Source organism: Meles meles, chromosome 8, assembly GCF_922984935.1.
Source record: "Meles meles chromosome 8, mMelMel3.1 paternal haplotype, whole genome shotgun sequence".
NCBI classification, from domain to species: domain Eukaryota; kingdom Metazoa; phylum Chordata; class Mammalia; order Carnivora; family Mustelidae; genus Meles; species Meles meles.
Window position 1 is genome coordinate 30,795,109 of NC_060073.1, and position 22,675 is coordinate 30,817,783.

The following is a 22,675-nucleotide window of genomic DNA, read 5'->3' on the forward strand; positions in this document are numbered from 1 at the left end:
CCCGGGGTCCTGGGATTGAGCCCATGTTGCCTCAGGCTCCCTGCTCAGTGGGGAGTCTGATTCTTCCTTTCCTTCTGCCCCTCCCCCCTGCTCAGGCTCACGTGCTCTCTGTCTCTCAAACAGATAATAAAATCTTTAAAAAAAAAAAAAATCTGGTTTAACACATGGTTGAGGTTGCAATAAAGAGAAAGGGTTATAAATCAGAAACCAGAAGAAAGAGTAATTTTACTGTGTAACACAGAGCTAGCATTTGCCCTGAGGACATCAGTTGACCAGGAACCTGGGGTTTTACAAAGTGCTTTGTTTTGTGGACCTGAGGACAAAGCCTAGGGCTTGATCATGGTGACAGAGCAGATCAAGAGTACCCCTTTCCAAAATGTCACATTGCTCAAATGGAAACCACCTCAGAGAATGAGACGGGGTGGGGGGGGGTACCAGGGGGGTGGGGGGGGGGCACCAGAACCCTGTCCTTTAGATGGAGACTTATTATCTATCCTGGCCTCCGTGAGGCAGGAAAAAAGCATCTTCTAAGAATGTCTAACCAAAAGTCCACACTCATTCCTATATGTGTAAGGCCAGGTTTCACGCTACCAGTGTGGCTTGGAAGAATAATAACAACCACCACTGAGCTGAAAATGTGATTAAAGTAGCCCTTGGTTGTCATTAAACTGTGGCGGGAACAAATGCAAATCCTTCTCTCTGGAGAAAGACATTTCAAACACAGGACTCTGGTAATTCCAATAGAAAAAGTTTCAAGGAACATGAGCTCACAATTAAAAAAGAAAGAAAGAAAGAAAGAAAGAAAGAAAGAAAGAAAGAAAGAAAGAAAGAAAAGAAAAGAAAAGAACCGTACCACGGGGGGGGGGGGGGGGGGGGGGCGCCTGGGTGGCTCAGTGGGTTAAAGCCTCTGCCTTCGGCTCAGGTCATGATCCCAGGGTCCTGGGATGGAGCCCCGCATCGGGCTCTCTGCTCAGCCAGGAGCCTGCTTCCCTTCCGCTCTCTCTGCCTGCCTCTCTGCCTACTTGTGATCTCTCTATCACACAAATAAATAATTAAAATCTTTAAAAAAAAAAAAGAAAGAAAAGAACCACTGGGACGCCTGGGTGGCGCAGTTTGTTAACTGTCTGCCTTCAGCTCAGGTCATGATCCCAGAGTCCTGGGATCGAGTCCTGAGTCTCAAGACTCCTTGCTCAGCAGGGAACTTGCTTCTCCCTCTGCCACCACCGCCCCCCGCCCCTTGTCTGTGCTCTTTCTCACTGATAAATAAATAAATAAAATCTTAAAAAAAAAAAGCCACTAAAAATAAGAGCAAGAAAGCCACTAAAAATAAGAGCAAGCAAGTTACTATGAGTAAGAATTATCAGAAAAGTAAAGATATTGCAATGATCAGATAGAGAATATAAAATAATTAACATGTATAAAGAAATAATAGAGGTGATTAAAGATTTGATGAAGGCAACTGAATAAACAGCTTTTGAAAAGAGCCAAATAGAATTTTAAAAATAGAAAATATGGTAATGAAAACCAAAAAACAGGTAAGAAGCATATTAGACACAGCCAAAGACAGAATGTATTAACCTTAAGACAGATTTGAGGAAATTACCCAGAATGCAGCCCGGAAAGATCATTCAAATACATTTTAAAAGCTGAGTAATATGAAGGACAAAGGGAGAAGGTTTAACGTATGTCTAATCAGATTTCTGGAAAGGAGAAAAGTAAGATGATTGAGGTAGAAGTAATAGTCAAATAAATAAGGACTAACAATTTGTTTAATTAATTACAGATGTGCTTCTCAGACTGAAGACAAAGTAGAATAAATAAAAAGAAATCAGTATCTAGACATCAAAAATTTCAACACTTAGTGAAACTAAATAAACCAAAATGACAGAGAAGAGAGTAACAGCAGTCTGAGACGAGACAGATCACTGACAAAGACTAAGCCCACTTCTCTGCATCAAGAATGAAAGTAAAATGACATCTTCAGAGAGCTGAGAGAAAATCACTGTCAGTCAGGAATAAACAAAACTGTCTCTGAAAACAAAGGTGAGGTAAAGACATTTCCAGGCAAACAGAAATGGACAGAGGTCATCACAAATATATCCTCGCTAAAGGAATTTTAAAAGAATGTATAGTTAACCCTTGAACAACATGGGGGCTTTAGGGATTCCGACCCTCCACACAGCCAAAAATCTGCATGTTTAATTTTTGACTTCCCCAAAATTTAACTACTGAGAGTCAGAAACCTCTCCTATAACACGAATAGTCAATTAACATGTATTTTGAATGTTATATGTATTACATACTGAATTCTTAAAATAAAACAAGCTAAAGAAAATATTAAGAAGTTCATAAGGAAGGAAGAGGGGCACCTGGGTGGCTCAGTCGGTTAAGCATCTGCCTTCAGCTCAGGTCATGGTCCCAGGGTCCTGGGATTCAGCCCTGAGTCAGGTTCCCTGCTCAGTGGGGAGTCTGCTTCTCCCTCTACAACTCCCCCAATTCCTCCATCTACCCCCCCCCGCTCATGTGTGCACCCTCTCTCTCCAACAAATAAATAAGATCTTTTTTAAAAACCTGAAAATAGACATACTAAAACAAACTAAAAAAAAATCATAAGAAAGAGAAAATACATTTACAGCACTGTACTGTATTTATCAAAAAAAATCTGTGTGTAAGGAGACCTGCCCAGTTCAAACCCATGTTGTTCAAGGGTCAACTGTACCCAGAAAGAAGGAAAGTGATTCAGAAGGAAGATCTGAAATGGCAGAAGGAATATTTAAGCAGTTAAGTACAAAAGCTCATAGTTAGACAAATCTTCTCTCTTTGAGTTCACGGAGGTGGAGATTTGTCCAAACTATACTAGCAGAAAGAGGAGACTAGCTGGGGCTTATTACTCACAAATGAGATAAACTGGACATGATTACCCAACTAAGAAATGTGGATATAACTTATTCTTGCATTTTCACACAAAAATTCTCCATAATATAAGAGACTTCCACATACAAGTGAATTCAAACCCTTCAGGGTAAACACCAAAACTTAAATTTTCAAAGGAATGTTTATTTCACCAAGCCATGAGATTATTATTAGGCCCTCTCTTGTTGGATAATTTCCACCTTCTTTCTGGGACTTGTTATCTCACAAATGAATGACACAAGGTGACTGGGATTGCCCAGGCCCAGAAACTAAATCATGAAGATTTTCCTTCTCAGGATTAGGATCCATTTCAGATAATAGGGAGAGAAAGTGGAAGAGTCAGAAATGTACCAAATTTCGAGAGAAGGGCTGTGTGGAGATTTCTTTTCTTTTCTTTCTTTTTTCTTTTTTTTTTTTTTTTAGCTCTCAATCACTAACTGACCAGAACATAATCAGAAATGACCAGTTATCAGCATCTGATGTATCTGATGGGCCTGTGCAAAGTAAGAATCACCATTTCAAAGAGCCCCAAGGTGACATTGTAAGGGACCTTCAAATCCCTGCACTTCCATCACAGAGATGCTGAAAGGGGAAAAGGGCAACAGAAGAATACTTCTCACACCGCTGGAAATGGTGCTTTCAGGAGCCACAGTGAAGTTCTGAGCGCCTTCCAACTAAACGTGGCAACCCACACACCTGGGTCTCAGAGTGGCATTTCTGGAACTGAAACCAGATAAAATAAGGATAAGGAGATAAGATAAGAAGCTGGGATAAAAACCAGGAATGGGACCTTAAGTCTGTGCCTAAACTGGTGGCCAGCTTGACTGTTGGCCAGTCAGTTTAGTAAAGCCAACGGAATCGGTAAACCACCCGCTTAACTGATTTTCCCTCCAGAAATGACCAGGAATTTGACTCAACTAACGAAATTCTACTATCTCTCTTGAAATAGTGTCGCTCCTCTTACAATGATCCATGTGAACCAAATCTCTGTCCATCCCCCCCCCCAGAAAAAAATCAAGAAAGGAAAAAAGATCTGCTCAGTTGGACACCAACAGTTAGCCAACAGTGGAAACCCAGGGACAGGGACAGCGCAGGGGAGAGTGGCCTGGACAGGGCTAAAGAGGGGCAAGCAGGTGGTAGTGGGCCAGCCGGACAGGCTGGGTTCAGACAAGGAATCCTCACTGCAAAGGGACCAGGAAAGAGGCCCCTTTATCCAGTCTGGGCATGTTCAGAGAAGGCGGGGGGATGGATGTTCTGTAATACAGTCAGATCTAGGTGTTATGGGTGCGGGAGCTAGGTGGGAAAGAGTAGGCAGGGTGACGGTCTTTAAAAACAAGCAGCTCAAGGCCAGTAAAGGCAGACCTTACTGCAGGAGGTGGGAGGTGGGGGGAATTTGTAGGAGTCCTTCTTTATCAGGGGCTTACTATGGGACACGCATGCGCAAGCACTTCTCATCCTTGCGACCACCCTGTGAGGCACAAAGTATAATTACCATTTTACAAAGGAGGAAAGGGTCAGAGAGGAGCTGCAATGTACCTCTTTGGTAATTAGCAGAGTCACAATTCAAACCCAGAACTGTCTGGCTTCAATGCCAACAGCTGCTCTGACTCCCTACCTCCTGGTCCAGGGCCCCTCAGTCTCCTTCAGCCTGCATCCCCCGATCATGCTGCTTCAGTACATACCATCTTCTCTTCTGTCATCTCTTAACTCATCTATTCTTTTTTTTTTAAGATTTTATTCATTTATTTGACAGACAGAGATCTCAAGTAGGCAGAGAAGCAGGCAGAGAGAGAGAGAGAGGGAAGCAGGCTCCCTGCTGAGCAAAGAGCCCGATGCGGGTCTCAATCCCAGGACCCTGGGATCTTGACCTGAGCCGAAGGCAGTGGCTTTAACCCACTGAGCTACCCAGGCGCCCCTCATCTATTCTTTTTTAATCTTGGCTAAGAGGAGGTAAAAGCCTTTTTTCCATTCACATCCATGAAAGACCATCACCCCCGTGTATATCCACTTAGTCAAGCTAATCCATTTTTTAAATAATATGCACATATGAGAGTGTTCTAAGAAGGTTGAAGTGCTTTAGCGATGGAAGGTAGTGTTAGTAAAACAATTACTATCCTCACGCATGCAGGCCCACTCCTCGGAGAAGCTTCTGGTACTGGCATACAAAGGACACAAGTGACATGCTGACACGGTGAGACAGCTAGGATTACTGCACAGAGTGCCTGAGTCAACAATTCAGGTGCGGAACTGAAAGTGAACCTCTTTCCTTTCATCAGTGAAACGTCCAAGGCACAGAGAATGCCCCAGGTGGAGCTGAAGGACTCCGGGGAGGTGGGCCAGGTGTCAGGAGCCCCGGGCTTACATCCCAGTTCTGCCTCTACCTGGTTGGCTGGACACTGAGGCCCGACACTGGACTCCACTTCCCTCCTCTCTCACCAGTCCTCCCCCATCTCACTCGCCTCCCCTGAAAGGTACCAATTAGGAGTGAGCATTTGGGGGGCCGGCCAGCCTGCCTCCATTTGCGTTCTGCATCCATGATGACCAGTTGTACTGCTGGACAAGGAACCCAACCCTCCTCTCCATCCGTGTCCTCATCTCTACAACGGATAAACACAGTACTACCTGTGACAGCTCACTGTCTGTGTCAACTTGACTGGGCCACAGGCGCCCAGATATTGGACTTGACATTATTCTGGGTGTGTCCATGACAGTGTTCCTGGATGAGATTAACAGTCGAATCATTAGACTGAATAAAGAAGATTGCCCTCCCAGAGCTGGGGAGGCTTCATTCTCTCTGTTGAAGGCTTGAATAAAATAACAGGCTGAGTAAGAAAGAAGTCACTCTCTGTCTGACTGCATTTGAGCAGGGACACTAGTCTGCCTTTTAACTCAGACTCAGATGGGACCCAAACCATCAGCTCTCCTGGGTCTCCAGCTTGCTGATCCTGGACCATTCAGCCTCCATAAGCAGTCAAGCCATTTCCTTATCATAGTTTCTAGATATCATTATCTATATCAATATCTAGATAGGTGTGAGTATAGGAATGGGGAGCTACATACATACACATCCTAGTAGTTCTGCCTCTCTGTAGAGACCAGACTACAAGACCTTTAAATTACTTTAAAATTAAATTAGACAATACTCTTTGGACAAAACCTAGCATATCATATGACCTCACTAAATATTATATTTGACCACTAGACACTGAACATCCCCATCCTATGAGTCTAATTAAAAGAACCATAAAATGTGTAAAAGCTAAAACGGTTTTTAAAAAGCTGCAGAACGATAAAAATTTAGGTCACTCCATCTGCAACCACAAGCTTCTTCATTCTCCTTTCTGGAATAGATGTGTGATTTACAGAGATGCCGTAACTATGGTGACGTCTATGAAAACACTATCAAAACAAACAAACAACAACAACAAAAACAACCCTGACGCCGGGGTCTATGTTCCATGCCCATTTGCTTCCTCACCTAAAGAAATGTTACTGTCTCTTCCAAAAGCAAATGTCCATCCCATCCCTATTCAGGTGACCTTTGAATCTTCTGAACTTAATTAGAGCAAGTCAAGACACTAATCCTCAGACACTCACACACCAGGTTAATTAACCAGATACAGCACAACTCTTGCCATGCAAATCAGAGTGCGCCCTGGAAAAGCTAAAAGGAAAGGGAACATCATTCTATGCCTAAGAAAGCAAGCTGAAATACACAAATCTTGGGCTTTTCCAAGTAACGTTTTCTTTTTCCAGTTTCCAGAAATAACACTGTTCTCCTTTTGGCCATTTCTAGGAAATAAAATATCAAGCCACCATTTGCATTGTGGGTTGACATCATCCTTTCTATCTTTTCAAAATCAAAAGGTGCCACACAGATCATCAGAGCAACTTTCTTCTAAGAATGCTGATCACACAAGCTGCTTTGTTATACGTTATATAGTGGCTTACAAATTAAATGCCCAAATGGGATCTTTTTTGTTGAAATCTACCTAACCACAAACTAGTTGAACTAATTGAAGACTCTTTACAAGAATGCCCATATTATTGTTTGTGAGCTGAGATCATGGAAACAAGAGGAAAAGTACTTTGATTTCCATTTAGAACATATTCACACCTATTATCAAAGACATCATTGAAGCTGAGTCCTAATTACAAGTCACCATGAGGCAGGGTCAAGTGAAAGAGAGTTCCCTGGTGCTACTTCAAAGTTCATTCAACAGATCTTAATTGGCCTCCTCTTTTGTGAGCAGCCTGGCACTAGGTGTTTGGGTCTATAATGGCAAACCAAATGGAAAGAACCCCTGCGTTCTCAGAGCTGCTTCTGACAGATTCAAAGTAAGTCTGGTCCTAGAACATGACAGAGCCACCTAAGCTGACCCTACAGGACTCTGACCTCCCAAAGGGCACAGCACAGATCATTTGGGGAATGGAGACAAGAGCAGAGAAAGAGCAGGCTTCAATGGTTGCAACAGCTCTAGGAGAAACTACTTCGAAGTTACACCACACTGGGTACCTGGGTGGCTCGTGGGTTAAAGCCTCTGCCTTCGGCTCAGGTCATGATCTCAGGTCCTGAGATTGAGCCCCACATCGGGCTCTCTGCTCAGCGCGGAGCCTGCTTCCTCTTCTTTCTCTCTCTCTGCCTGCCTCTCTGCCTACTTGTGATCTCTGTCTGTCAAATAAATAAATAATAAAATCTTAAAAAAAAAAAAAAGTTACATCACACTTTGCTTATAAGCATGAAACTGTGCAGAAATACTCAAATGTAAAACCACCTTTCAGAATCAAAGAAGAAGTAATTGGCCAGATCTTACCTAATGAGTTATCCAAGCATACCCTCAGGATAAATTCAGGCCTTTTGGATGTACATTTTTCCTACATGCTGAAATGTTTTATTAGTCAAGGGTAAGAGACTTAGGTTATATAACATTCACCACCCCCATCACCCTAAATATGACTTACAAATAAAATACAAATAAAAGTCTGTTCCAGCATTTCCCAAAAATACTTTGTGAAAAATAGGCTCTATAGGTTTAAAAAAAAAAAGAGTGGGTGAGGAAATACTGCAAAAATACCCTCTACTTAGAGATTTATAAAGGACATCTACATATATCAAAGTAGAAAACCCCAAGTATCCCTGTTTTTATATCAGGTACAGTTGTAAACAATGGGACTAAAGCAGTAAACAACAACAACAAAAAACCCCCACAAAATCCCGCTTTTGGGAAGTTGATATTCTAATAGGGGAAAGAAACCAGGCAATAAATAAGTGCTAAGGGAAAAAATAAAGCAGAGGAAGGAAGATCAGAGGAGGGAGGAGGACGTTACTATTTTGTATAAGGTGGTCTATAGAGACTTCACTAACAAAGGGACATTTGGATAAAGACAGGAAGGGAGAAAGCCCTATGGCTTTCAGGAGGAAGAGTAATCCAGGCAGAGTAATCCAGTCACAGAGCAATATGTGCAAAGGCCTTGAAGCAGGAGGGTGTTCAGTAGGTTTGAGGTACAGCAGAAACTCCAGCATTGGCTGGAGGGGTATTGAGCAAGGTGGGGAGTGACAGACGAGATGAAAGAGGAAGCCAGGGCTACATCATATAGAGATTTTGGCTCAAGCTTGGAGTTAAAGAAGAAGCAATTGGAGGCTTCAGAGCAGAGCTATAACATGAGATCTAACTCACAATTTAACAGGATCTCGCTGGCTGCTGTGTTTCATGCAGTCTAGATGGTGGCAAAGGGAGGGAGAGAAACAAAGAGACCAGTTTGTAGAGCATTTCAAAATTCTGGCTGAAAAATGACGTGGTTTGGAACAGGGTGAATACAGTGAAGACTGTGAGACATGATCAGAGTCTGGATATATTATGGAGGTAGACCCAGGTGGAGGAGGTCAAAGAGCGGTCAAGGACAACCCCAAGATTTCTGGCCTGAACAGCTGGAAGGATGGGGTCACCCAGGGAAGTGGGGATAGAAAGATAGGTGTGAAAGCAGTGCTGTAAGGAAATTTAAGACTTAGAGGTTATGAAGATGAGGAGGGACCAGCAAAGAACACTGAAAACAGCTAAGAAAGAATGGGATCTGGGAAGACAAGTGAAGAAGCACCTCGGGAAGGAAGAAGTGGTCTTCCTTTAAATGCTGCTGTGAGGACAATAAAATGAAGACTGAGAAGGGACCACTGGGTTTGACCAAGTGGGAGGCCATAGGTGACCTTGATAAGAATAACTTTGTGGAATGTAATGATCCGAAGGGGCACGTGCACCCAAATGTTTATAGCACTGATGTCCACAATAGCCAAACTATGGAAAGGACCTAGATGTCCATCAACAGATGAATGGTTAAAGAAGATGTGGTATATATATATATATATATATATATATATACACACACAATGGAATACTATGCAGCCATCAAAAGAAATGAAATCTTGCCATTTACGACGATGTGGATGGAACTAGAGGGTATTATGCTAAGCAAAATAAGTCAATCCAAGAAAGACAATTATATGATCTCCCTCATATGAGGAATTTGAGAGGCAACATGGGGGGTTTGGTGGGTAGGGAAGGGAAAAATGAAACGAGATGGGATCAGGAGGGAGATCAACCATAAGAGACTCTTGATCTCACAAAACAAACTGAGGGTTGCTGGAGGGAGGGGTTAGGGAGAGGGTGGTTGGGTTATGGACATGGGGGACAGTATGGGCTATGGTGAGTGCTGTGAAGTGTATAAACCTGGCAATTCACAGACCTGTACCCCTGGGGCTAATAATACATAATATGCTAATAAAAAATTAAAAATTTTAAAAAAAGAATAACTTTGGGGGATGATAAGGACAAAAGCCTGATTAAAATTGATTCAAGAGAGAATGGGAAACTCAAAAACAACAACAAACAACCAAGTGAAAAAATGGGCAAAGGACTTGAATAGACTTTTCTCTCCAAAGATACAGAAAATGGCCAAGAAGCACATGAAAAGATGTTCAATGTCATTAACCATTAGAGAGATACAAATTGAAACCATAATGAGGAAAAAAAACCGCAATGAGATACCACTTCATATCTACTAGGGTGACTATGGGAAGAAAACCAGGAAATATCCAATATTGATAAGGATATAAGGAAACTGAAATGCTTGTACATTGCTGGCGGTAATGTAAAATGGTCCAGCCACTTGGTTCAAACCACCAAACAGTTCAGCAGTGACTCGAAAACTGAAACATAGAACTACCATATGCCCCAGCAATTCCACTCCTAGGGATATGCCCCAAAGTACAGAAAACAGATCCTCAAACAAATGCATGTACGAGAATGTTCACAGCAGCACTATTCACAACAGCCAGAAGGTAGAAACAACCCAACTGTCTATCCATGAAGGAAAAGATAAAAAAAAGGGGGGGGGGGGGCCTTATACATACAACAGGATCTTACGAAGCAGTAAAAGGTAAAGGAATTCTGCACATGGGCACAACATGCATGAACACTGAAAACGTTATGTAAGCAAAAGAAGGTCAACATATTGTATGAGCCCATTTTATAAAATACACTAAACAGGTAATGCCAAACAAAAAACAGACAGGTGGTTGCTGGAGGCGAGGGGGAGGGGAGAGTAGAGGGGGAACACGTAACCAGCAAGGGGTAGGGGGCACTTCAACTAGATGGGAGCTGTATGGCACCATGAATGTACTAAATCTTACGGAATTGTATGTTTTAACATTAAAATGGTTCATTTTATGTTAAGTGAATTTCACCTTAATTTTTAAAAAAAGCAAGAAGGGAAGAAAGGACAGGAGACGGTTTGAAAGAAGTCTCTTCCGAGGAGGCTGGCTGGAAAGGGGAAGAGCTGAAGAGGGCTCTGTGGTCAAGGCGGAGCTTCTCTGACATGCTAGATGGAGCACATGCCCGTCTGCACCTGGAGAGAGGGCACCGGAGGGGGATCTGCTGGCAGAAGGACCTCTGTCTCGTGCACAAGAAGCAAAGATGCTTCATCCTTGCAAGGAGAGGAGGCAGGATTCGGGCAGCTTGGTCATGGCAGCCGTGGGGGGTTGTGGAAATTCTCTGTTGGAATAGGGTTTTCTTTAGGAGATGTGGGGATGTTATGAGTGGGGAGAAGGTGAGAAGCAGTTATCCCAGAGCATGGGTGTGTGCCCGGATGGGGCAACTGGGCAGCACTGCTGGGTGGCTTGAACACCCCATTTAAAGTTAATAGACGTAAACTGAACTAGTCAGCCTGGTTGTGTGGTTTTCTCCAAATGCATTCAGTTGCCTGGGGAAAGGTAGAGGGCTATTTAATTTATTTATCCCTAAGTTCCCCCAAAGATATCCGACCATAGAAACTTATTTTTTTTTATATTTTTATTTATTTATTTGACAGAGAGAGGTCACAAGTAGGCAGAGAGGCAGGCAGAGAGAGAGGGAGAAACAGGCTCCCCACTGAGCAGAGAGCCTGATGCGGGGCTCGATCCCAGGACCCTGAGATCATGACCTGAGTCGAAGGCAGAGGCTTAAACCACTGAGCCACCCAGGCACCCCCATAGAAACTTATTAATAGCCCCCAAGGAGCCTACATAAAAGTATATAACAGAGGATAGGAAAGTACCAGTACCCCAAATCCTCTTTTCTATCTAGTGCAAGCATCAATGATAAGGCGGGGGTAGGTCCAGAGGCCCAGCAGGGGCACGCAGGCATGATTAGACTGGCCAGAAGGGCACCTGGGAGGGCGAGCAGAATGGCTCTGCTGTCAGGGTCTGAGCTTTGGAGTCAGATTTCCATTCCAGCCGAGTGACCTTGGGGCAAATGAGTCTCTCTGAGACATATCATAAAATGGAGGAACTATCACCTGCCTTCCAAAGATGTGATAAGGATTGAGATAAGTACTTAGCAGCTCAAGTTTCAAGCATATAACAGGCACCAATCTAAGGAGGTAACTATCATTATTAGCCAGTCAGATTTGCCAGATCTACCGGATGAAAGATGACACCACCAGAACTCCGTCCACCCAGGGGCCCCTAAACACTGGTGTACTCGGAAGGTCTCTGGGGAACCTCAAACAGTTAACGCAACTCTCTCTCGATTTACAGTGAGGAACTTCACCAGTCCAGATCTTGACTGCTTTAGCTCAAGAGTACGTTGGTGTTTCTAGCTCCTAAGTTAATGAGCAGAAAAGAAGCAAGCTCCACTTGCTAGAAAATGGTATACTTCACAAAGGCTGCCATGCACCCTGGTCTCATGTTTTTAACTTGTGGAAGAATTCTAGACTTCTAGAACATCACAAAACCAGTACAGACAGTTCAGTACCCTTCAGCCAGCTTCCTCCAAAGTTAACATCTTACATAATTGTGATACAAATGTTGGAACCAGGAAAATAACTCTGATAAATTATATCAATGATTTGACAGACCTGACGTGAATGCCGCCAGCTTTGCCTCTGATGTTCTTTTTCCTATGAGGGATCCAATCCTGGGTCCCACACTGCATTTAGTTCTCAAGTCTTGTTAGCCTCTGCCAACCTGTGACGGGTCCTTGGTCTTTGCCTTTCACAGCCGTGACATTGGCCAAGAGAACTGGTCAGGTCTCTTGCAGAAGGTCCCTTGATCTGGGTGTGTCTGATGTTTCCTCACTACAAGCGAGATTGGGCATTTTGAGTAAGAATTCCCCACAGAGGATATTTCACTCTTCTCAGTGCATCAAACGACGGGGCACATCACAAAAGAGTTGATACATCTCCTTCCCGGTGCTGTCACTCTCGATCTTTTGGCGATGGTGCTGTTTGCCCGGTTTTGCACCCCTATCATATTTGATAACAGTGGAAAATAGAATCCCAACCTTTCTCCTGGTCGGAGTGGAAGTAAGCAGATGTTTCCATTCCCATTCCAGCATCTGTACACCAGTAAATGTAATTGTACTCAGCACCCAAAAGGTTTACTTTCCTTTCTTTTTTTTTTTTTAAGACTTTATTTTATTTACTTGACAGACAGAGATCACAAGTAAGCAGAGAGGCAGGCAGAGAGAGAGAGGGAAGCAGTCTCCCTGCTGAACAGAGAGCCCGATGCAGGGTTTGACTCCAGGACCCTGGGATCATGACCTGAGCCAAAGGCAGAGGCTTTAACCCACTGAGCCACCCAGGTGCCCCTACTTTTCTTTCTTTCTCTTGATTATATTGTAGGTTATTTTATCCCCAGATATGCTTAAAAGAGGAAAAGAAGGGTTTTAGTTATACCCCCAGCCACACCCGAATCTCTTCACAAACTAAGTGCCCCCAAGTCCCACATGAGAATAACAATAGATCATCAACATCAAAATCATCATCAATATCATTATCAACATCAACATCAGTAACAAAGATCATCAACCTTGATCATCAACCACACTCAAGGTTCTTTACATACATCCCCTCTATTCTCAGAATTCTGAGGATACATGTTATTAGCTGCATTTGAGGAAAGGAGGAAGGCTCGGAGAGTTGAAGTACTTTGACTCCTGTCAAGGCGAATACAGTAGAGCGGGACCCCCAGCCCACCTGATGCTCAGGCTCCTGACACAGCACCTGCTGCAATATTAAGTCTGAACAGTGTGGGAGGAAAATAGCTTCCTGGGGCCCAGCCCCCACATGCTCACAGAGAGTATGACCCAATCATCATGACAACTACTCTTTCTGGGATGGACATGGTCTGTCCCTGGATATTCTCTTTTCTATTTTCACAACAGCTATGAGATGGGTAGTATGCACAGAGGTCAGAAAGAGCAAAAACATGCTCAGGATCAAAAACCAAAACCCTAGCCTAAATCTGGTCATGCCTCTAATTTACACAAAATATGCCACAAAGATATAATCAGCAAAATCCAAACTGACAAATTCCATGAGCAAACAACTTGCTTTTTTTCCCCTTCACACTTTTATATATAATAAAGAGAAAGAGAAATGATGGAGAACCTATAGATTAAAAGACACTTAAAAGAAATTCTTACAAATAGCAGATGTAGGGCTTACTGGATCCTTTTTCAAACAAACTGTAAAAGAAAATAGAAAATTTGTAACATTGGATTCTATTGATATTAAGAATTATTAATTTGTTCAAATGTGATAATGACATTTTAGTTATGTTTTTAAAGTCTTTATCTGCTTTCCATTTGGTGGCAAGATGATGGTGTAAATTTCCAAGAAGGGGAAGTTTGTTGCTGATGGCATCTTCAGAGCTGAACTGAATGAGTTTCTCACTCAGGAGCTGGCTGAAGATGGTCACTCCGGAGTTGAGGTCCAAGGTACACTATCCAAGTCAGAAATCATCACCTTGGCTGGACCTCAGGGTACACTAAGACAGAAATTATCATGCTGGCCACCAGGACACAGAATGTTCTTGGTGAGAAGGACCAGTGGATCTGAGAATCGACTGCTGTGGTTCCAAAGAGGTTTGGCTTCCTTAAGGGCACGGCAGAGCTCCACACTGAAAAGGAGGCCACAAGAGGTCTGTGTGCTACGGTCCAGGCCGAGCCTCTGCTGTACCAGCTCCTGGGAGGCCCTGCTGTGGGGCGGGGGGTGGGGAGGCTGCAGTTCAGCATGAAGAGTAACGCCAAAGGCCCTGAGGTCGTGGCGTCTGGGAAACTCCAAGGACAGAGGGCTGAATTCATGAAGTTTGTGGATGACTTGCTGATTCACAGTGGGGACCCTGAGAACTATTATGTTGACACTGCTGTATACCTTGAGCTGCTCAGACAGGGTGTGCTGGGCATCAAAGTGAAGATCGTGCTTCTCTGGGATCCAAGCGCTAAGACTGGCCCTACGAGACCCTGTCCTGATCATGTGAGCATTATGGAGGAGACACAGCCCACCACTGCCATCTCAGAACAGAAGGATGGTAAGCCAGAGCCGCTGCCCAGCCACAGCTGGTACCCATGGTATAACAGGCTCTCCTTGGCAGCTGGATCTGGAGTCTGGATTTGCTCCATAATGACCTTTAATAACGTCTTTGAAAAAGAAAAAATTAGGGGCGCCTGGGTGGCTCAGTGGATTAAGCCGCTGCCTTCGGCTCAGGTCATGATCTCAGGGTTCTGGGATCGAGTCCCGCATCGGGCTCTCTGCTCTGCGGGGAGCCTGCTTCCTCCTCTCTCTCTGCCTGCCTCTCTGCCTACTTGTGATCTCTCTCTGTCAAATAAATAAATAAAATCTAAAAAAAAAGAAAAAGAAAAAATTAAAATTTTAAAAATTAAAAAATAAAGGCCACCTTGGTGGCTCAGTCGGTTAAGTGTCTGACTCTTGATTTCAGCTCAGGTCTCCATGTCAGGATTGTGAGTTCAAGCCCAACACTGGGCTCCACGATGGGCACAGAGCCTACTTAAAATAAATAAATACATAATCCTTATCTTTTTAGAGATTCATTTTGAAATATCTACGAATGAGGGGTGCCTGGGTGGCTCGGTTGTGCGCTCGACTCCTGAATCTGGCTCAGGGTGTGATCTTAGAGTCACGAGATCAAGCACTGAATCAGGCTCCACATTCAGAGGCCCCCTCTGCCCCTCCCCCAGCTCAAGCATGCACTCGCGCTCTCTCTCTCAAAATAAACGAATAAACCTTGAAAGATCTATGAATGAAAGAATATAGCATCTTGCATTTTATTAAAAATTATATTGAGGAAGCGTAGAAGCTGTTACTATTGAAACAAACTGGATCAGGTAATAGTCACTGAAGATGAGTGATGGGTAAATGGGGGCTTCATTATACTATTTTGTATATTTTGTGTGTTTTTTAAATTCTCCATTATAAAATATGACAAAAGAAAAAAAATGCCCAAGATCGTGCAAATTGCAGATGAAGGGCAGAGTCAGGACTTGAACGCAGGTGATCCAAATCCAAACGCCAATTTCCTCCCACTCTCACTACTGTACCCAGATGTCTCCACTGTGTATTTATACCATCTCAACATTTATGTCTCAAAAGGAAATGCCACAACAAATCATTCTTATAAGCCTGGAGTTTCTTCAAAGAAAGCCACAGTACAAAGTGTGAAATACAGCTGTCAGAGAAACAAGTATTAGCAGGAAGATCCCTCTGTACATCACAGTGACACAGAAACACTTCCAAACCTGCACTTCGTCTGCTCTCCATACAGAGCAAATCAGTAGAGAATGAGCCAACCAAGAGAACCAAGAGTCCCCTAATTGACAAAGTTTTAAAATAGGCCTTCAGGGGGCGCCTGGGTGGCTCAGTGGGTTAAGCCACTGCCTTCGGCTCAGGTCATGATCTCAGGGTCCTGGGATCGAGTCCCACATCGGGCTCTCTGCTCAGCAGGGAGCCTGCTTCCCTCTCTCTCTCTCTCTCTGCCTGCCTCTCTGCCTAGTTGTGATTTCTCTCTGTCAAATAAATAAATAAAATCTTTAAAATAAATAAAAATAATAAAAAAACCTGTAAAATTAAAAATAAATAAAATAAAATAGGCCTTCAGAACCAAGAAGAAGAGCTGTCTATAAGAAACACAGAAAAAGAAAAAAAAAAAAAAAGAAACACAGAAAAAGTTCTCGTATGATCTAAGTAATAAAGCATATGTAACACTTTAAATAGTGCTTTCAGATTCATTAAATCATCTTGGGCTCTCGGAAATTCCTTGAGATAAGTTAGAGTACATCATAAGACCTCTACCCTTAAAATGAAGCAAATGAGACATAAAGAGGTCAAGATTTGATACGTGGACAGGGACTCAAAGTCACAATTTCATTCATTCGTCATTCATTCATCGACTCACTCTTTCATTCATTCAGCAAGCACTGACTCCCAGCCTGCTTTCTATTCTAAGTACCTGTGATGCAAAGATACAGAAGACCCAATGTCTCTGGGCTAGAGGACTTTAGGATTTCCCCATGCCCTTCAAACAGAGAGCTCCAGAGGACAGTCCTTCCCCCAGCCCCATCTCCCTCCCACCCCCCATTCTGAGTCCCACACACATCCAGGATTCTATAGAAACAGTGCTGGCTCTAGGGAGCCTGAATGAAGATCATCACTTTCCTGGCTGAATCTCTTCTATTTGCCCTTCTCATCAGCATCCGAAGCAGAGTGTATATTTCCACATGCAATAAATGACCAAAGCAGAAAAGGGATGGTGTTAACTTTACCCAGAAATAATTAAATCACATTTACATCATTCAACTAATATTTATTGAACATCTACTATAAGCCAGGTACGTGAGGGACCAATATGATGAATATAAGACAGTCTCAGCCATCCAAGAGCCTACAATCAATAGGGGCTCTAATCACGTACTTAACAGCATTAAGGGCAGTGCTGTTTTGTGTCATGTACCATTTAAGCTTTTTAAACAACTTTGAGAACTCATATACTTTTCTTATTCTTTTTCTTGTTTTTCCTGGCAATGTCCATTGACCTGCACCTCACTATAGGCCACCTGTGCCATATACTATAAATTCAACTCAGAAAGAGGAGGGAGCTTGGGGAGGAATGAAAATTTAATTAATTTTAAATTAATAAAATTAATAAAAATTAATTACAATTGAGCTATAAGGACTGACATCCCATTTTAAAGAGCTTATTTTAAAAGACAAGAAGAGTCCAGGGATCACTTGAGCCGGGGTTCAAAGGACATAGATTCTGAGGAAGACTAGAAGAACAAGGGAATTTTAGCAAGTGAGGCTATGTGGAAGGGCATTCCCCATGGGGCCGTGGCCCAAGGAAAGTGACAAAGGGCCAAGGAAGGGGCAGAACACACCCTAGCAATGAAGCATGTAATGCATTTGGGTAGGAGCCCAGGGGGCAATGGCTGTTTATCCTAAGTGCATCTAAGAGTCACCCTGGGATGCTCACAAACCATCCTGTGTCCCACTCTGAGGGACTCAGAAGGTCGAGAGAGTGGACTCTGGGAACCCGCAGGTATGGGTGGATCGTGGATGACGCTCTGAGAACAGTAGTGAAGAGGTATGGTGAGAGATCCGGCAGGAGAGGAGGCCAAGCTTGGCTCCAGAACATAGACTTCGTGGGGGCAGGGATCACACAAACAAGCACCTCGTGGTTGCCATGATCAGAATTACACTTGTCAAAGTGAGGTCTCCAGACCAGAGGCAGCATCACCTGGGATCCTGCTAGAAACACAGATTCTCAGCCCCTATCTCAAAATCTACTATATTGGAAACTCTGGGGTGGGATCCAACGACGGCATTTTAACAAGCCCTCAGGTGATTCTGATGCTGCTGAAGTCTGAAAATCTCTACTCTGTGTTGATACCGGCAATGGTGTGTCATGGCCAAAACTGTGTTAAAATTCCCACTAACTCCATTCCTGGCCAACCTCACATTATTGTTATTCCATCCTTTCTTCCCTAAAACATGGGGAGGGGTGGGGGGCAGGCTGCAAACCAGCATGTTTGGAATGACTTACTGATCTGCTTTATAAGTCACTAACACGCAATGCTTGATCAGGGGTCTGTAAAAGTATTAAAATGGAAGTGCCTAGTGAGCACTTCTCAAGCCCTGATGTGCAGAGGCGTCACCTGGAGCTCCCGTTAACATGAAGATTCAGAATCCAGAAGCCTGAGTCAGGGCCTAGGCATCTGCATTTCAAGCACGCTCCCCGGTGATGCTATTGTTACCAGCCCACAGCCCACACTTGGAGCAACAAGAAGTCACATAACTGCATAAGTCTAAAAGCCCTGGTAGCAGGACACCGTCTCCCCACCCGCTGGGCTCTCCTCTCCAATCTGCTCCCCACCCCCACCCCCGCGGTGGGCTCCGGCAGCCCCTCTCCACTCTCCCCACACGCTCCCTGCACCTTCCCTTTCCTCCTAGGCAGCCATCCAATCGAAACTTCTATTGGCACAGTCCCCTGCCTGAGAAGAGGGGCTTTGAGGGGCCCACATGCCAGCGGAGGGAGCTCATGTGCCTGCGGGAGCACCTCCACCGTCTTCCAGAGGGGCTCTGCCAGGAGGACGGCTCTGGCTCATTGGTTTGCAGAGCTAACTATGCATTATTTAAAACATAAACTATCAGCTTTAGCTTCAAGTCAGGCTGTAAATCAACCGTCATTCTGCAGGGCTAGAGGGTCCCTTGTCACCCTCCCACGGGCTCCATCCGTGGAGCGCAGTCAAAATCCCAGCTGGGACCACTGCATTAACTCGGTTGAAAGAAAACCGCGCCGCCTGCAGACACGCGTCCCTACCCCGCGAGCGAGCGCACGCGCCGTTTCCTCTAGCTCCAGACACTGCGCGCATCACCTGCCCCACGAGCTCATCAAGCATTCCGCGGTCATGAAACGTTTACGTTAACAAAACTGCAGAGTTGCAGCTCAGGACTTCGCTGTAAATATTTATTAACCACGACCATCAAGGCAACGCTTCTCATTGACTTCAGGGTCCATTTCCTGGTTTTCCCCACCAGGTGGTTCAATCCCCGCTCTCTCTGTCTCTCCCTAAGAAGGCAGGGGGGCGGAGGGGGGGGGGGGAAGGTATTTCTTACATAAAACTGTTTTACGAAAATCCGCATGACCTCTTTGGAACAGCTCAATCAAAATTAATAAGAGGTTTCTGATCTACAAACTGGGACTCTTAACATGTGAGCTCGAAGAGTAGGGAGGCTAGCTTTGTGGATGCTCTTTCTTGTGCATAAGATCATAAAAAGATGATTTAATCACCGGGGAATATTTATCACAAATAGTGTCAGATGATGTACTGTAAAACTGATGCATCTAAAAGCTCAAGTGTACGATATAAAGAGATGGCTCATGTTTTGGACGGATTGGCTCAGCTCCATGTTTATTACACGGAGGCTTAATACTGTGATCGGCTGTCTTTAGAAGACTTCCTGTTGAAAAAAGAAAGCCATTCAACAAATTATGTTTACTGTGTACACTCCACGAAGGAGAAAAAAAGAGCACCAGCCTGATGACTCTCTAATGAAGGACAGGGGAGAAGCATAAGGAATAATAAATCTGACTCTAAGGAAAGACGAGGGAAAATACACCAAGAATAGAAACACTTTGTGCCTTCAGAATGGATCCAGGAACCAACATATCCGTAGTGGAAGCAGAAGCCATCAAGCAGAAAGACTGGCTAATAAAAATTTCAAGGTATGATTATAATTAGATAGCTATCCACCGCGCCCATTACTCTGTTCTCATAAAGCTCGTCCCTCAGCCCTGAAGCAATGATCTTTTTTTTTTTTTTTAAGGTGGGTGTTTTTATTTCAATGCTGAGAGGAAAATGCAGAAGAAAAACATAAAGAGATGCATGGGGAGCTTCTGGAATGGAAGCTGGGTCCTGAGGGCTAGTCTTAACTTGCATAGTCTATAACATTGGCTAAGACGGGATACCTCCCCAGTACCCGCCCCGTGCTCTCTATCAAATTCTGTCTGCTACTTTTCCTAGACCTCCCTGCAGTGCTGGCCCCACCACTCAGTGGCTCTATGAAGGGCTGCTTTTACTTTTAGGAAATGCAAAATCTCCACCCAACTCCTTTCATTGTCTAGTGCCTATTTCAGATAACCTCCAGCACTGCATTCCTGGACCCATACACAGCACAGTCCCAGACACCAATTAAAATTTTCAAAAGGACCAAAATGTGTCTCCCTTCTCCTCTAGTGTGCCCAGAGCACCAGCCAGGCCACTGGGATGAACTCGGTATCTCCAAAGGAATGAATGAAAGCTCCCACATACCCCTCGGCATATAAAGTCATAACAACAACAACAAAATCTCAGCAAGGTCCTGGGGCCATGTCCATTCAGTTATTCAATAAATATTTATTAAAAGCCTAGTTTGGATGCTGAGACATACCAGCCAGCAAAGCAGTCCCTGCCTGCCTTCATGGGGCTGATATTCTAGCTGAGGAGGCAGACAATAAACAAGTGATACTATATCAGGAGAAGAGCATCACTAAAGAAAAAAGCAAACCAAGGATAAGAGGGGTGGGGAGCCTCCCAGAGCACTCCAGTAGGGCAGTTAACTGGAGGAAATCTTTGGTTGAACATTAGAGCAGAAATCTGAGATGTGAGAAATGCAGTCATGAGATGACGTAGGGAAAAGCACACCAGGCAGAGGGACAGCCAACGCAAAAACCCTACAAGGAGGGTAGATGCAGAGACCAGAGAAAAAAGGTAGAAGGAAGGGCTCGAGGTGTGGAGCAGATAACATACGGATGGCAGTGTTCTTAAACCTGGGGCTTGAAACCTACCCGCGAGTCCCAAAAATCAATTTATTAAGTTACCACCAGCCTTTAAAAAAAAATGAAACGGAACAGAACAAAATAGAAGTTAGCAGCATGCACGGCTTGTAGTCAGGCTAAATACTGTTAGGTGAAGTTCTGACGGGAGGCGGGTGTCTGTGCTGTAGAACAATACAGAATGTGCTTCTCACAGTGAATTCCAGTAAAAGAAAAAAAAACTATGAATGCTGTCCTTCAGAAATCTGTGTTGTCTAATACACTAGCCACAAGTCACATGTGGCTATTTAAATTAACCAAAATTAATAAGAATGTCCAACTCAGTTCCTCAGTCCCATTAGCCACATTGCAAGTGTTCGGTGGCCACGTGTGGCTGGTTGCTACCGCATTGGACAGAGCAGATGGAGAACGTCTCCATCGAAACATGAAAGTTCTATAGGAAAGCAGGTAGAGAGTGTTCTGGCTCTGAGCCTGTGACCCCTCTAATGTCACCCGATAGAATTACAAGGGTGTGTAGGATGATCAAATGAATGAGCTTTCTGAATAAAAAGGCCCTGAATTTATATTGTCTCATAATACAGCTGGCATCCAGCTGCAGATAAAACCAAAACATGCTGAAAATCCCCCTGCCACCCACCAGCCATATCTGCATGGTCTGGTAACAGTCCGTCTGCCTCAACTTCCTTCTCCAGAAAGTCACTATTAATAAATAACCACCCATTATTTGTTTTGAATTACAAGAATTTACTAAGGGAAAAACCTACACAATGTATAGAATCCCAAAGGAGAGCGTTTCAGGAATGGGAAGCTGACCAACAGTGGTACAACAGTGTGATTTTAAAAAATTCATTTCCTGGACCTGCACAAGTGCTGAAACCAAGTGCAATGAAGGTATAATCCTGCCACGTGGGACCCTCATGATTATCCAACAGTGCCATCCTGAGAAGTCCTGCAGCCCGAGAAGCAGGGAGATCTCTCACATGGAGGGGCTTCAGGGCTCCTAATTCACGGGTGGTCACCCTACCTCAACCATGGTGTCTGGGGCTGGCTGCTGCTTGAAGAAGGTCTTTTTAATGGTTGGGAATCATCTGCATTTATAGCTGCTTCCCTTTGGCCCTCTCCCCTGGCAATAAAATAAAGAAAGATACCCGTGGATATGAGGGTCCCATCTTAGGCTCTGACTTCTGTGTAACTTAGAAAGGAAATGAATGAGCCAGCAGAGCAGCCCGGGCCAGGGAATGACCCCAGGGACTTGGTTGTCCCACTGGATCCCCCAAACAAAGACTGCTCCCTTTTAGAACAAGAAGGAGCAATGTTTGCCTTGTCCTGCAGCAAGACCTGGGTCCCCTTCCAGCTGCAGTCTGGATGATGTACTTGCTTTCTGAGTCCAGATGTAGGCAGGCAAAGAAGGATCCCAAATGAGCCTGTTACCTAAGGATAATACTTCCATACATTCAGAAGTCAAATCCGGAAAAGGTCATATTTGAAAATGGAACTGTCTCAAAATCCATAAGGTATCGGCACCATATCATGCAACCCAGGTGCATGTTGTGTAACCCAGCATCTAACACAGGTGCCTAGAATACCATGGGCACTCAGTAAGTATTTCTGAATGAATAAGTG

At 44.1% G+C, this 22,675-nt stretch overlaps 1 protein-coding gene and 1 pseudogene across 3 annotated transcripts in view; one reads left to right on the forward strand and one right to left on the reverse strand.

Annotated features, from left to right (window-relative positions):
* KIAA1549L (KIAA1549 like) overlaps positions 1 to 22,675 on the reverse strand; it is a 254,787-nt gene that overhangs the window by 195,198 nt on the left and 36,914 nt on the right. The window lies entirely within an intron of this gene.
* LOC123949457 lies at positions 14,042 to 19,163 on the forward strand (annotated as a pseudogene).